Source organism: Gracilinanus agilis, chromosome 3, assembly GCF_016433145.1.
Source record: "Gracilinanus agilis isolate LMUSP501 chromosome 3, AgileGrace, whole genome shotgun sequence".
Taxonomy (NCBI): Eukaryota; Metazoa; Chordata; class Mammalia; order Didelphimorphia; family Didelphidae; genus Gracilinanus; species Gracilinanus agilis.
Genome location: NC_058132.1, coordinates 290,511,865 through 290,527,159, shown reverse-complemented (window position 1 = coordinate 290,527,159; position 15,295 = coordinate 290,511,865).

Here is a 15,295-nt window from a genome sequence, read left to right as displayed (position 1 = left end):
TAAAAACAATAAGCATGGCCTAGGTCTCTGGGACAGACAAAGAACACAGATAAATAGATAACAAGCCTTTCTGTCAGCTATAGAAAATTATGAGGAAGATGAGATTAATTTTATACATAGGTAAAAATAAAAGGGTTTGGTTATTGTTTTGCTATTTTGGTTGCTTTAGAAACTTAGAAGATGGGGGAGTATGCCTGCAGGAGTGATAAGGAAATGCATACAAAAAGGGAGTTACAACAGGAGAGGATGATAAGGAAGATGGAGTTGATAATGGAAGGGAAGTAGAAGTGGTAGGGATGAATGGAAGTAATGAAAAGATAGAGTTAGGGGATAGATTTTACTTATGGAATACCCCACACATGACCTTTGTTGGCAAGCCATTTCTTTTTGATTGAAATGCATACTACCATCAATTTCCAATTACTATCTTTTGCAGCTTAATATAGAGATCTCTACTTTCACAAAATAACTAACCTTCTTTGGTACAGTTTGCTTTGGTTTCATCACTGAAGTCTCCACAGTCATTGTCACCATCACAAGTCCAGTGTCCTGGAACACATCTGCCACTGGAGCATCTGAACTGATTATCAGAGCAAGAGTGAATGCAACCCACTTCATCACTCCCATCACCGCAGTCATCATCTAGAAATAGGCATGTGTAACATTAAATCTATGAAGATGGTGTAACCATCTGACAATTTACACAGAGAGGCAGTTCACCTAGTGTTAACTCATCCCAAATTACTATTTACAACTGATATAACCAATTTTCTATTTGATTTTCTCTGGTTCTTAAGAGAAACAGCAAAACTATATACAAATCATAAAGTCATCATTAAGGTTCATCTTTTGTTCTTAGTAAGATCTGACGAATGAATGAAATGATTTCATATGTGAAGTATAAAAATAATAATAAAGAGTAGAGGCAGAGTTCAAATAAAATTGTAAGAGTAGTGGTACAATTGGCACATAAATAAGAGATCATCCCTTCCACACTATACTCTCTCTACTTGTGCCTGCAGCCTAATTATAACTTCCCTAATATTTACAAATTGAACTGGAAGAAACTTTATTTAGTTCCCTTCCTCCATATGTTTAAACTCAACTTACTACCTGTGTGTATGTGGGTAACTCCATACATATATATTTGTATGGGAGACAAAATTTGAAGAATGATTGCTTTATACTATTATCTAAATTTAAATAAAAATTTTAAAATCATGAGTTTTAAAAAAAGTGAAATATGAATAATTTAGAAATAAAGAAATTAGGAGCACCTAGGTGACTTGTGGATAGAAAGCCAGACCTGGAGAGAGGAAGTCCTGGGTTCATATTTGACCTTAGGCACTTCCTAATTGTGTGACCCTAGACAAGTCAATAGCCCTTACCTACTCTACTGCCTTAGAACTAATACTCAGCATAGATTCTAAAACAGAAGGTAAGGGGTGGAAATAAAATTAATCAGATTGTCAATGTTTAATTCTACTTACATAATTGATATTTATTTCATTTGCTAAGCATTGCAACACAACTCCCTTGTTTTAGTATAAGGAGAGAAGGATTTGAAGTGAGAAAAATAAAGTAATTTGGACTAATAAATTATGATTTGTAAAATGGCTTTTGCCTTGGAGAAATAAATATTTCAATCAATAGTTTTGAAGCCTCTGAATGATTCTAATAATTTCTTTAATAGCTTCCTTCACTTTGTGTATATACTCAGGCTATACACATATAGCCAAGTATATGAGAAGAAAAAAAAGTCACTAAAATTACCCCTGTGGGGCAAATGCTCCTGTCTGTGACCTTTAAAGCTGATCACCTTGGTGTTTAAGTGTTTCAGTCCCATCTCTCAGCATATGTCACAATTATTCTACTTAGCCTCTCTGAAGGAAGATAGTCAGCAAGACAGCCAAGTCCCCCATCAAATCAGATTATATGTTAAACATTTGGTACTTGCCTGAATCACAGTGCCATTTGCTGCTAATGCATCTTCCATTTTTGCATATAAACTGAGTTAGTGGCTCACAGGTTGGGAATTCTGTGAAAGATATAGAAGTGTCCAATAGGAAACGTGTTAATGACTGTTCTGAATTTAATTTGTATCTCATTTACTAATGTGATCAGAGCCCCTCCCCAGGGTCTTCACAAAAGGCACAGAGGAATCATTACATCTATCACTGAAGTGGCTGTAACTTCTCGAGGACAGAGGGCACACATAATTTTAACATCTTTTAAATGAGTACTTTCCAGTGACTGAAAGGCAAGGAGAATCATTTGTTGAAGGACAGGCAGAAACTGTTGTATTGCTAGCAAAACGAATAGATGTCAGGTAATAGTACCAGCAGACTCGACCTCCAATAAATGATAAACAGCTGGATGAAGCTCTGCTCTGGTGCTTTGAAACATTTGTGCATATGTTTTAAAAAGAAAAGGCTTTGCCTGAATACAGATATAGGCAAAGCAGGGATTTGTGTCAAAACCAAGACTTCTGTTGTGGGATACTAATGTCATCAGAGAAAAATGAAAAGAAGAAAAAAAAAAGAAATCAATCAAATCAGCTACTTAAACTGGGGAAAATTTCACCTGAATCCTGATTCTGATATAATGCTAAATCCTACCAAGATCATTATTAGTCAAGGTAGCACAAGTAGAAAGAATTTGAATTTCTGTGCTACATGGACAGAATTACATCTTAAGCATGATACTTTATGCTTAAAAAAACTTAAAACACTATCATTTGTGAAAATAGGTTCAAAAGGGAAAATAATGCAAAAAAACGTATCTGAGAAATCACTACTCTAAAACTATAGGGAGAAGGAAACTTTTATTAATGCTTCTTTTGAAACCAGAAGTTATCCTTTACTAGTAGCAAAGTGACTCAGATTAGAATATAAATGTTATTATTATTTAAAATACTCTATCTTAGCAAAAAAAGTAATTAGATATCTATATGAAGGAGAGAACACTGGCTACTGGAATTAAGGCATTGCTACTGCTACCCTACTCGCCTAGAATTATGTAATCGTTGTTACCTTTAAGGCAACAAAATAAAATGTCAAAGAGTGAAGATGAGAAATGAAAAAAAATGAAACCAAGTCCAATAACACAAATATTTTTTAAGCAGCTTCATTACTTTGAAATAAGATTGGAAAGGAGAGAAAGTTATAATAAATCAGCACCAAAATTAAGGCTTTGGAAACCCAAGGTTATAGTAGGAAGGCTAGATAGAATAAAAAGAGGAGAAATCATCAGAGAAACATAATTACCAAACACATTTCATCCAAGGTTCTCAGAATAGTTTACTAATATTCCCCAGGAGTCAGTTTTATTATTCCCATTTCATATAGAGAGAACATAATTCACCCAGAGTTTAAATGACTGATTCAATACCAGGTCTTTTTGACTCCCTAAGGAGCATTTACAGAACCATAAATCCTCCAACATAAGAGTTCATTTAAAAGACATTAGCAAAACAACTTTCACTCTATCCACCAATTGCCAAGAGAGATTGGCATACTAGATCAGATAGTTTTTCTACCTTAGCCTTTTAATAAATGTTTATTGTATTAAATTGACTCATCCAGCTGACCATTAAAACAAATGACATTTTTGTCCAAGGATATTTTTTTCTTTCTGACTTCCATGTCCCCTGGTCTCTACCCAAGTAATTAAAATTATGTTAAAGAATTATTTTATATAGTATATATATGTATGTATATATATATATATATTTGTCTGTTTATTTATTTATTTAACTAAAATAAATATACATATAGTGTCAGAGCAGGGAAGAAGAGATCATCTAATCTGACCATTTTATAAAAAAGAAAATGAAAAGAGATGTCTTTTTGAATATGTGGTTTGTCCAGGGGTAAAATGGTCAATCAGTATATAAGTCAAGATTAGAAATCTGTCCACTCTCTGTATACTCTTCTTTCTACTACAGACCATGGCTACTTTTTCAGTTAAGCTAAAAGTTTATTTTAAATTAGTTATCTATTTGTAATTATATATTACTACCTATGTATTATACTATATATTATGGAAATTCTATATTACCCTAAGTACAATAACTAATATAGTCTATAATATTACCACCACCATAGGTACAAAGATTTAGCTATTTTACTATCAATATATAAAGTAGTTTCCTCCCAATTGACTTTTGTTTATATCTGTCAAATCTCAACTTTTAGCACTTGCATTTTGACATTTTGTAAATAAATCTGTATTCAGAATAGATAGTTTCTTCCTAATTTTGTAGACTTCCATCATTCCCTCTCGGGCTTGTTTTCTTTCCAGTTGTCTTTCCAGTTCTCATTGTAGTATTCCCTTGATCATTTAAGTAGCCTGTCTTTAGACTTTTCCCAACTATATCATGCCTTTGTTGAGTTATTAAATAGCACTAAATATATAACATTTTAGTTATTGATGCATTCTATAAAGATAGGCCAATGATAGTCCTATAGAATTGTAGAGTTGAAACTTAGAGGTGATTTATTTCAGTGTTATCCTAAAATATGAATCCATCTAAACATTGTAAGATTTAAAATGGGTTTGTCCAAATTGAAAGAGTTAAAAAGGTTGTTGTGTTCACCATTTATAAAAAAAAAAAATTGACTCAAGTCACAAGGCTGTTAGTAGCTTTATTACAGCAAAGTAGAGATAGTAAAGAGAGGGAAATGTAGGAAGGAGGTAGAAAATATTGCCTAAAAAATACCCTAAGTCCGGATCCAAGTGCCTCCAGACTGAGAAGCAAATCCGAATCCTAATTTCACCAGTTCATGAGAGTGTCTCCAGCCCAGCATTTCACCAACCAAAAGGCCAATGCCAAAGAGGCTGATCCACAAAAGGCAATTTCTAATGCCAAGGAGGCAAGAGTCTCACCAGATTAAGTGTCCCTCTTCAGCCTGAGTCACCAACACAGCAAGCTGAATCCAAAGGTTTACCAGAATCTAAAGTCGGAATCAGGAAGCCAAAAGCAGAAGTCATATCCCAAATGAGAATGCGAAACAAGAACCCAAAATCAGAGTATCTGACTTCCTATTGGGTCTCACCTTATAAGCACTTTTCTCCACCTAGCATTTCTCCCACATTACATCTCAGGAACCAATCATAGTTCTTTAATTTGGCTACCTCTGCCCAGGGTGGGGTAGTGCTTGTGGGATCCACTTCCATTATTTGAAGGTGTGAACTTCCTTTTCTCATAAAAGGTTCTTCAAGGGCCTAACTGACTAAGTGTAAAAGGAAGGGCACTCTAAGGTCTTGATTGACTAAGTTAAAATAAACAAAGGGAGTTTAAAAATTCCCTTTCACAGCATCCTCAATAGACAACCAAATTTCACTTAAGTTTCAGTTAGGTTTTGTTTTCAATACCTTTCCTAAAAATTTCCCAATATTTTCTTGGTCTTCTTTGCCCATTGGGCCTTTGTCTTTAGGAATTGCTTTAAGGCAGTGATGAACCTTTTATAGATGAAGTGCCAGACCCTGCCTCCTGCTCAGCTTCCCAGACCAAGTGCCATGTTAAATGCCCCCATCTTTTCCCCTGCCACACTCTCTTACTCCAGACAGGGGAGGGAGGAATCGCTACTATTGGCTGCTGGGCAGAGGGGCAGGTGAAGTGAGTTATGTCCTCAGCCTCATGGAGAGAGGGAGGGGAACAGCTCCTCCCTGAGTCCCTCTGGCTTTCTAGTAACATACTCTGGTGGGAACTACAGGCATAGTCACAGAAAGGATTCTGTGTGCCCTTTTTGGTATATGTGCCATAGGTTCACTGTCATGGCTTTGAGATGATTTTTACTCAGGGCAGAATTAAGATGGCCACAGAGTAGCAGGAACTTCCTAGCAAAAAGATTTCAGCAAGTGATCATGAGGATTATTCACTATGATCCAGGGAGATTTGTACCAGGACAGAAAGGATGGTCTAATATTGGGAAAACCATCCATATAACTGACCATATCAACAACCAAACCAACAGAAATTACATGATTATCTCAGTAGATGCAGAAAAAGCCTTTGACAAACCACAACACCCATTCCTATTGAAAATATCAGAAAGTATAGAAATAGGTGGGCCTTTCCTAAAAATAATAAACAGTATATATTTAAAAGTATCAGCAAACATCATCTGCAATGGGGATGTTAGAAGCCTTTCCAATAAGATCAGGAGTGAAGCAAGGATGCCCATTATCATCTCTATTATTTAACATTGTACTGGAAATACTAGCATTACCAATTAGAGAAGAAAAAGAATTGAAGGGATTAAAGTAGGCAATGAGAAGACTAAACTATCACTCTTTGCAGATGATAAGATAGCCTATTTAAAGTATCCTAGAAAATCAACTAAAAAGCTAGTAGAAATAATCAACAACTTCAGAAAAGTTGTGGGATAAAAAATAAACCAACATAAATCATGAGCATTTCTATATATTTCCAAAACAACTTCAGCAGCAAGAGTTAGAGAAATTCCATTTAAAAAAACTCTAGACAATATAAAATATTTAGAAATATATTTGTCAAGTCAAAAAAATAAATTATATAAACACAACTACAAAACACATCACACAATTAAAACTAGATCTAAGTAATTGGAAAAACATTAATTGCTCCTGGGTAGGACAAGCTAGTATAATTAAAATCTTACCCAAATGAATTTACTTATTTAGTGTCATACCTATCAAATTACCAAGAAACTTTTTTTAAGTGAACTAGAAAGAAATATAACAAAGTTCATTTGGAAGAAAAAAAGGTCAAGAATATCAAAGGAACTAATGAAAAAAAATGTAAAGGATGGGGGCCTAGCAGTATCAGGTCTTAAATTGTACTAAAAAGCAGTGGTCATCAAAACAATATGGTACTGGCTAAGAAACAGAAGGGTGAATCAATGGAATAGACTTAGGGGAAATGTCCTCAGCAAGCTAGTGTTTGATAAACCCAAAGATCCCAGCTTTTGGGACAAGAACCCACTATGTGATAAAAACTGCTGGGAAAATTGGAAAACAGTATGGGATAGATCAGGTTTAGAGCAACATCTCACATCCTATATGAAGATAAATTCAGAATGGATAAATGAAAAATGTAAAGAAGGAAACTATATGTAAATTAGGTGAACATGGAATAGCATTCCTATCAGATATATGGGAAAGGAAAAAATTTAAGAACAAGCAAGAGATAGAGCATATTTGTCAAACACAACCAACATAACCAAAATAAGAACAGAAGCAACAAATTGTGAAAAAATCTTTATAATGAAAACCTCTGACAAAGGTCTAATATCTCAAATTTATAAGAGGCTAAATCAATTATACAAAAAATCAAGCCATTCCCCAATTGATAAATGGACAAGGGACATGAATAGGCAGTTTTCAGATAAAGAAATAAAAACTATCAATAAGCACATGACAAAGTGTTCTAAATCTCATAATTAGAGAAATGCAAATAAAAAAACTCTGAGATACCACCTCATACTAGCAGATTGGCTAATATAACAGTAAAGGAAAGTAATAAATGTTGGAGGGGATGTGGCAAAAGTATGAATTGATCCAACCATTCTGGAAGGCAATTTGGAACTATGCCCAAAGAGCTTTAAAAAACTGCCCTCCATTTGATCCAGCCATAACACTGCTGAGTTTGTACCTCAAGGAGATAATAAGCCAAAATACATGTACAAAAATATTTATACCTGCACTCTTTGCAATGTTAAAAAATTGGAAAATGAGTGAATCTCTCGATTGGGGAATGGCTGAAGAAATTGTGGTAACTGTTCGTGATGGAACACTATTGTGCTGAAAAGAATAATGAACTGGAGGAATTCCATGTGACCTGGAATGATGTTCAGGAATTGATGCAGAGTGAAAGGAGCAGAGCCAGAAGAACATTGTACACAGAGACTGATACCCCGTGGTACAATCAAATGTAAAGGACTTCTCTAGTAGCAGCAATGCAATAATCCAGGATATTACTGAGGAACTTATGAGAAAGAACGCTATCCACATCCAGAGGAAGAACCTTGGGAGTAGAAACCCAGAAGAAAAACATATGATTGATGACATGTTTCAGTGGGGATATGATCGGGGATGTTGACTTTAGATGATCACTCTATTGCAAATATTAATAATATGGTTTAGCTTTTGAACAATGATATGTGTAAAACCTAGAGGAATTGCTCATTGGCTCCAGGAGGGGCAAGTGGAGAGGGAGGGGAAAGAACATTAGTAATGTAACCATGGAAAAATATTCTAAATTAATTAAAATTTTTAAAACAGAAAAAAATTGGAGAAGCAGGTCCAAGAAGAATGAAAATCTTTTGAGAAATAAACTGACTACACAAACAGAAGTTAAATGCAACGTGGAGGAAAAAAGGGGGAGCTGCTGAATAAAACAGGGTGGCCAGGTAAGGGAACTTATTGACAAATTAATATTTAAAAAATATATATTTTTATAAGATCTCAGAACTAAAGGCTATAACATTCTGGCTGGATTGTCTGTAGTAAGTTTGAGGGAAGGTACAGACTAGATTTGTTCAGAATGGGTAGTCATGAATGAGATGCTCTCTCCAGTGATGGAGGGATCATTCAGATCAATTAGAACACAGATTCATCTGAGAATTAGGAGAGGAAGAAATGTGCCATGAGACTGGAGAAATGTAAACATTAGCACAATGTCTGAAAAACGGAGAATGTGGCTCATATGGAGTAATGACTTTGACATTAACTCAGCAAAATTGCAAAAAACCTAATTAAATGAATATTTACTGAAGTTTAGGCAGGAAAGCAGTGATCACTTAACAGCCACCAAAGCTTTATCAAGGAAAAAGTCACCTCAGACTAACTTAATTTCTTTTTTCATCAGGGTAATTAGATTAAAAAACAAGGGAGATACTTTAGCAGTTTTGTTAATGAATTTCAGCAAATTCTTTGACAATATCTCATATTATATTATGTTCTTATGGATATCACAGAGGGTCAAAATATAATCTAGCCATGAAATTAACAAGTTATGGACTATGGGCCAAATTCTATTTTCTGCTTTGAATTAATAATTGATAAATATATATATATATGTGTGTGTGTGTACATGTGTATGCATGTATACATATATATTATATTTTAAAATAAAATATTTTTTTAATACCAAAACTACCCAATTTAAGGTACAAAATTAGGCCTAGATGAGGGGTTATAGTTTATGGGATCCCTATTGTAGTCAATTGTACGTATGGGTATGTGAATTTAGAACTGATTAAAGACTGAAACCTAACATTAGTTGTTAAAAAGTCAGTATTATTAGGATTAATTAAGCCATTGGGCTTATATATATATAGAATAGTGGCATATATATGTATGTATGTATAGAATAGGGCTTATATAGATATAATAGTGGTTAAGGTCTCTTTAAGGCCAGAGAGAATCTTGGGAAACCTGCCAGTTGGAATTCTGGGTAGTGGCTGGGTCAGTTGGTTTTCCAATTGTCAACGGACTCCTGGTGGTTTTTGGCCTAGGAGAAGGCTGGTATTTTCTGTTCCCTGGAACATGGAAAAAAAAAACCCACTTGCAGGTGAAGGAAGAGAAAAGGTTAGAGTTTCTGAAATAAGTGTGTGGGGGAAATTAAAAGCAAGGACAAAGAGAGAAACTGTTTTTCCTCTGTGTGGCGGCTGAGAGGGCCAAGTCATTTTGTACCTTGCATAGGCCAAAAAGCCTAGCTAGGCCCGAAAGTGCTGGCAGCAGGCAGAGTGAGAGAATAACCGAACTGGTTCAAAGCTGAATGAGATCTAAGGAGACAGAAAGAGACTGTGTTTTTCCTCTGTGTGGCTGGAGACAGAGGCAGCCAATTTTGAGCCCTGTGTAGGCCCAGAAGCCTGCTTAGGCCGAAAAGCCTGGCAGTTAGCAGAGACTGATTCAAAGCTAAGAGAAATTAATAGAGACAATAATCTTTATTATAAATAAGAGGATTATAATTTAGCATAGTGTATTTAGAATAGATCTGGCAATTAATATAGATTAAGGAATGATAAGAAGGCTTGGGGTGACCTGAGCAAGAAGCAGGTTCTCACAAAATAGAGGGAAGTGGGTAAAGCTTAGCCCCCTTTTAGACTAGGGAATCCTAATCCTCATAACCTTTGCTTACCTTCCTTACCTTTTCTTAATATTTAATAGAGAATTTTTTTATATCTGCCTTTAGCAATTATCATTGTACACCTGCTTCATCTACCACAAGCAGTAAAGGAGACACTGTATCTAAATATCACCCCTTGGGGCAGCTGGTTATCTCAGTGGATTGAGAGTCAGGCCTAGAGACTGGAGGTCCTAGGTCCAAATCCGGCCTCAGACACTTCCCAGCTGTGTGACCCTGGGCAAGTCACTTGATCCCCATTGCCCACCCTTACAACTCTTCTACCTATGAGCCAATACACACAAGTTAAGGGTTTAAAAAAAACAAAAACAAAAACAAAACAAAACAAATATCACCCCTTAACCTTCCAGCCATTAACATTCTTGGCTATTCCTATTTCTTACATTTTCTGGGAGAATATTCTAACATTTTCTGGTGATCCAAATGGACACAGAGCCTAAAGAATTGATACTACTATCCATAACAGATACAGTCAAGATTTTTGAAAACAAGAGGCTTAAATTTAAACAACTTTTCCCTCACAATAGTGTATATTGGACCCCCTGCAGTGCAGTTTTCAGTTAGGGATCACCTGCTGTGCCACTTGTCATTTAGTGACTGTTAGAAAGCAGTGGCTATATAGAACAATGGGGTTTTACAACACTATGTACCTGGGAGCTATACCCAAATTTTTTTACTTGACTATTCCTTCTTATATTAAGGGAAAAGCATTCCCTAACTGCATGATGGGACTGCTTATCATTACGTTATTGGATTCTTTGAGCTTCATACCATTAGAAGTGGGGGTAATACTGTTGTTGTTACTGGTGAAGATAGTACTCTTCTACATCTTCAACCAATTTAAAGAATTGAAACTACAGCAAATAAGATTTAAGGAATTAACCTTAAAAGTGAATTACCTGGAGTCTATAATACAGAAATATCAGACAGAGAAAAATGGTACTGATAAACAAGAGGGAACTAAATTAGAGAAAGAAAAGACAGAATTAGAGAAGAGTATGGTCACTTTTTTCCCTTTAAGAGAGATATCAATGATGACCGCTGACCATGAATTAGTTAATGTTAAATAGCATAAGCACTTTTCCCAAAGTGACATAGATAGTTTTAAAAAGGAAACTCCATCTTTCGAGGAGGAATCAAGAGCAGTTATAAAAAAGTTCCAAAAAGTAATCAAATAATTTAATCCTGACTACAATGATTTTGATATTCTTTTAGATGAATTGTTTACAAAATGGGGAGAAACAAAATCATTACTGAGACCAATGAAAATGATAGCATTCCTGATAGGCTTTTATCTAAGCCAAATTGGAATATTAATTTGAATTACAGATATCAACAATTGGTCAGGGCAAGACAGGCAGTAATCAAATGATGAAAAACTGTTCCCAAAGACTGGGTACATGGACAAAATTTCAGAAAGTGAAGCAGGAAATTGGGGAAACACCTTCTACTTTCCTAGATAGATTGATAGACCTGGGGGAATGTTGGATTGAATTGGACAAATACAAGGAAAGGGACATAAGTCAATTAAGAAGGCAATTTGTTAGAAATGCCTGCCCTGTAGTACATAATTATTTTAGAAATCAGTGTCCAGACTAGGATCAAATGGAACTGGACAAGTTAAGGAGAGTAGTTTCTTATGTGTACCAAGCTGATAAAGACAAACAACAAGAAGGAACAAACTAAATAATTGAAGATTTAAGAAGGCAAATTAAAGATCTTAAACTAAAATTAAATAAGTCAGATCAACAAGAAAAAACAATGGTAGTAGTAAGGGAATATAGACTACCAAGAAAAGTCTCTAACCAACAAATAGGGTTTAACAACCAACCCCTGAAATGTTACATGTGTGGGAGACCAGGCCATTTAATAAGCAATTGTTGGTCATGGGGACAAATACTTAGGCAAAATGGCAGCTATTATAATAATTACAGACAAAATGGAGGAAATAATTTCAGGGGAAACAGAGGCAGGAATTACAATGGGTTCAGAGATAATGGTTTTAAAGGATATAGTTTTGACAATGATTTTGGATATAGGTATCAAGACAGGGGACCTAGCTATCCTAATGCATACAGTAATAGACACTATCAAGGGACTTCCCAAGCTCCAGATATGGAGACACGTAAAACCTATATAAAGTATGGCAAAAGACCAAAATATTCCTAAGTGGCTAGTGAAAGTACCCAAAAATATGATTCTTAGGAGGGAGCATAAGGTGTCAGTGCTTCATTATGAAGATTTCCTAAGGGGTGTGTAACTGAATTTTTTGCAAATGAATATATAGAAACTGAGACTTTGGAAATGAAATAAATTAAATATGTAATGTAGAGAGTAAAGGACAGGGAGAAATATGTAGCTTTCCTGATCCTGAAGTGTTAACACACCAGTGATTCCAGTACACTCCCCAAGAAATAGTATTGAACCTCATGTTACCCTAAAAGTGGGTGGTAATCTTCATGATTGTACACTTGATACTGGAGTGGCTAAGTCTGTGCTAAAAGGCTAAGTCTGTGCTAAAAGATGGAGAATGTGATACTGTGGGGTCAATGCAGGTTGTGGGAATATCAGGTACACCATTTGAGGTCAAAAAGCTCCCACCACTTATGGTATTTTTAGGTCCCCTGAGGACCTATTAATGCCAAACTTTCCAGTGAATCTTGTGGGAAGAGACCTGTTATGTAAACTAAGGGCAACAATTGTGTGTACCCCAACTGGTGATATATCTCTAGATTTAACAGAGGAGTCATTAGACCTATTTCCAGTGGTATTTTTAGACAGCTTAGATATAGAGAAGAAAGAGAACCTTTTGAGGTTCCTGCAGATATTCCTGAGGCTTTATGGGCGAATAGTTCAACAGATGTGGGGTTGTTAAAATCAGCTGTACCTGTTAAAATTGTTACTAAGGAAGGTCCACCCTCATCTATCCCACAGTACCTATTAATTAGAGAAGCCATTGAGAGAATAACACCAATAACTGAATCCCTCATACAACAAAAGATTGCAGTGCCATGTAGATCAGAGTATAATACCCCAATATTATGAATGAAGAAGCCTAAATTGGATGCCAATGGCAAAGGCTTAATTAATCCTGATAGTGTTGAATCTTAAGGAAAGGACTTGGCTCTATGCTGGGTATCATTTTTATTATTATATTGATTGAAGAAAAAGTGAAGGTATGTTATTTAGATTTCAAATATGAGGTTTTTATTTTGTATGTACATAACATAGCCTACAAATCTCAAAATGTATTTTGAATTAATTAAGGGAATGCCATCTTTTTCTTCCAATCACAATTAGAAAAATTTAAATTTATACAGAATACTTATGTTTCTCCATGATGCCATAATTAAAGTCAATGAAAAGGTAGAAAAAAGAGATTTGGCAACTCTTCTTTGCCAGACTAATGCTCTTTAGAGTGATTCTAGATTGTTCACAAGCAAATAAAAATTTTAAATTAATGGTAAATAACACAAATCCACAAGATGAGAGTGTTAAGCACAAGCAAATGTACAGAGTGTTCTGAGAACATCATCACACCTTGTGATGTTTCTTAACCTGGGGTGGAGGGAAGAAATACTATCAAATTTGGTACACATTTTAATCATGTTTATGTCTATGTTATCATGTTATCTGATTCTAATGGGCCAGATTTCTCCACAAGATAAGACAGGCAAAATGGATTAAGATGATGTTTTTTTAAATTGTGCTAAATTGCATATATTTTAATTAGTGCAAATATGCTTATGAAATTTCCAAAAGATTTAATGGTAAACTTAGCAGACCAACTAAGCCCAGAGGGTCATACATTTACCATTTCTCAGTTATCTTGTCTTTTACTGCTTAGCAACCAATCTGTGCATTGTGCTTCTGTCTCTAAAAACAGAGAGATGATCATTTTAACAATGAACAGTATATCTTCTTTGAATTACTAGGTTCCTCTGCCAAGTCTTGAGATGTTAATAATCAAGAAAATTTTAAAAGTTTGGGAAAAAATAAGATTAGTACATAATTATGAAACTTGGAAGGAAGAAGAAAGGGAAAAGAAGTAATCAATGATGTTTGGAGATGAAAGAATGCCTCAAAAGGCAGTCATACACCACCTCAATTATTATCATGACATATAAGAAGAAGAAGTGGAAAGAAAAGTTAAAATGCCAAAGGCATAATTTAATCAATACTTCTAAGAGAGTTTTCTCTTGCTACCTGACAAGATAATGAAAACTAATGTGTGTTTTTCAAGAAACAGCATGACTGATGCTAATTTTTTTCCCTTAGACAAATGATAAAAGACATGTTATGTTTTAGAATAAACGGTGGACATGAATCAAGAATTTTCAACAAAGCTAGGAGGAGTGTCATTGTTCAACTAACTAAGCAACCAACCAAGAACTCCAAGACCTATGATGAATAAAGTCATCATAAACTGATACTAAATGAACAATTTACTTATTATTGGGTTTTCGATGAATCAATTGACTCACTCTATTTTTTTACCTTTCTTTTATCTCTTTTTGGTGGGGAAAACTGAGTCTGAATTTTTTTTTAAAATTTAAACATTTACTAATAATCATTTTTAACATGGTTACATGATTCATGCTCCTACTTTCCCCTTCACCCCCCGCACTCCTCCCACCCATGGCCGATGCACATTTCCACTGGTTTTGTCATGTGTCCTTGATCAAGACCTATTTCCAAATTGTTGGTGGTTGCATTGGTGTGGTAGTTTCGAGTCCACATCCCCAATCATGTCCACCCCGAACCATGCGTTCAAACAGTTGCTTTTCTTATATGTTTCCTCTCCTGCAGTTCTTCCTCTGAATGTGGGTAGCGTTCTTTACCATAAATCCCTCAGAGCTGTCCTGAGTCATTGCATTGTTGCTGGTACAGAAGCCCATTACATTCGATTTTACCACAGTATATCAGTCTCTGTGTATAATGTTCTTCTGGCTCTGCTCCTTTCGCTCTGCATCAGTTCCTGGAGGTCTCTCCAGTTCGCCTGGAACTCCTCCAGTTTATTATTCCTTTTAGCACAATAGTATTCCATCACCTGCATATACCACAGTTTGTTCAGCCATTCCCCAATTGAAGGACATATCCTCCTTTTCCAGTTTGTTGCCACCACAAAAAACACAGCTATAAATATCTTCATACAAGTCTGTT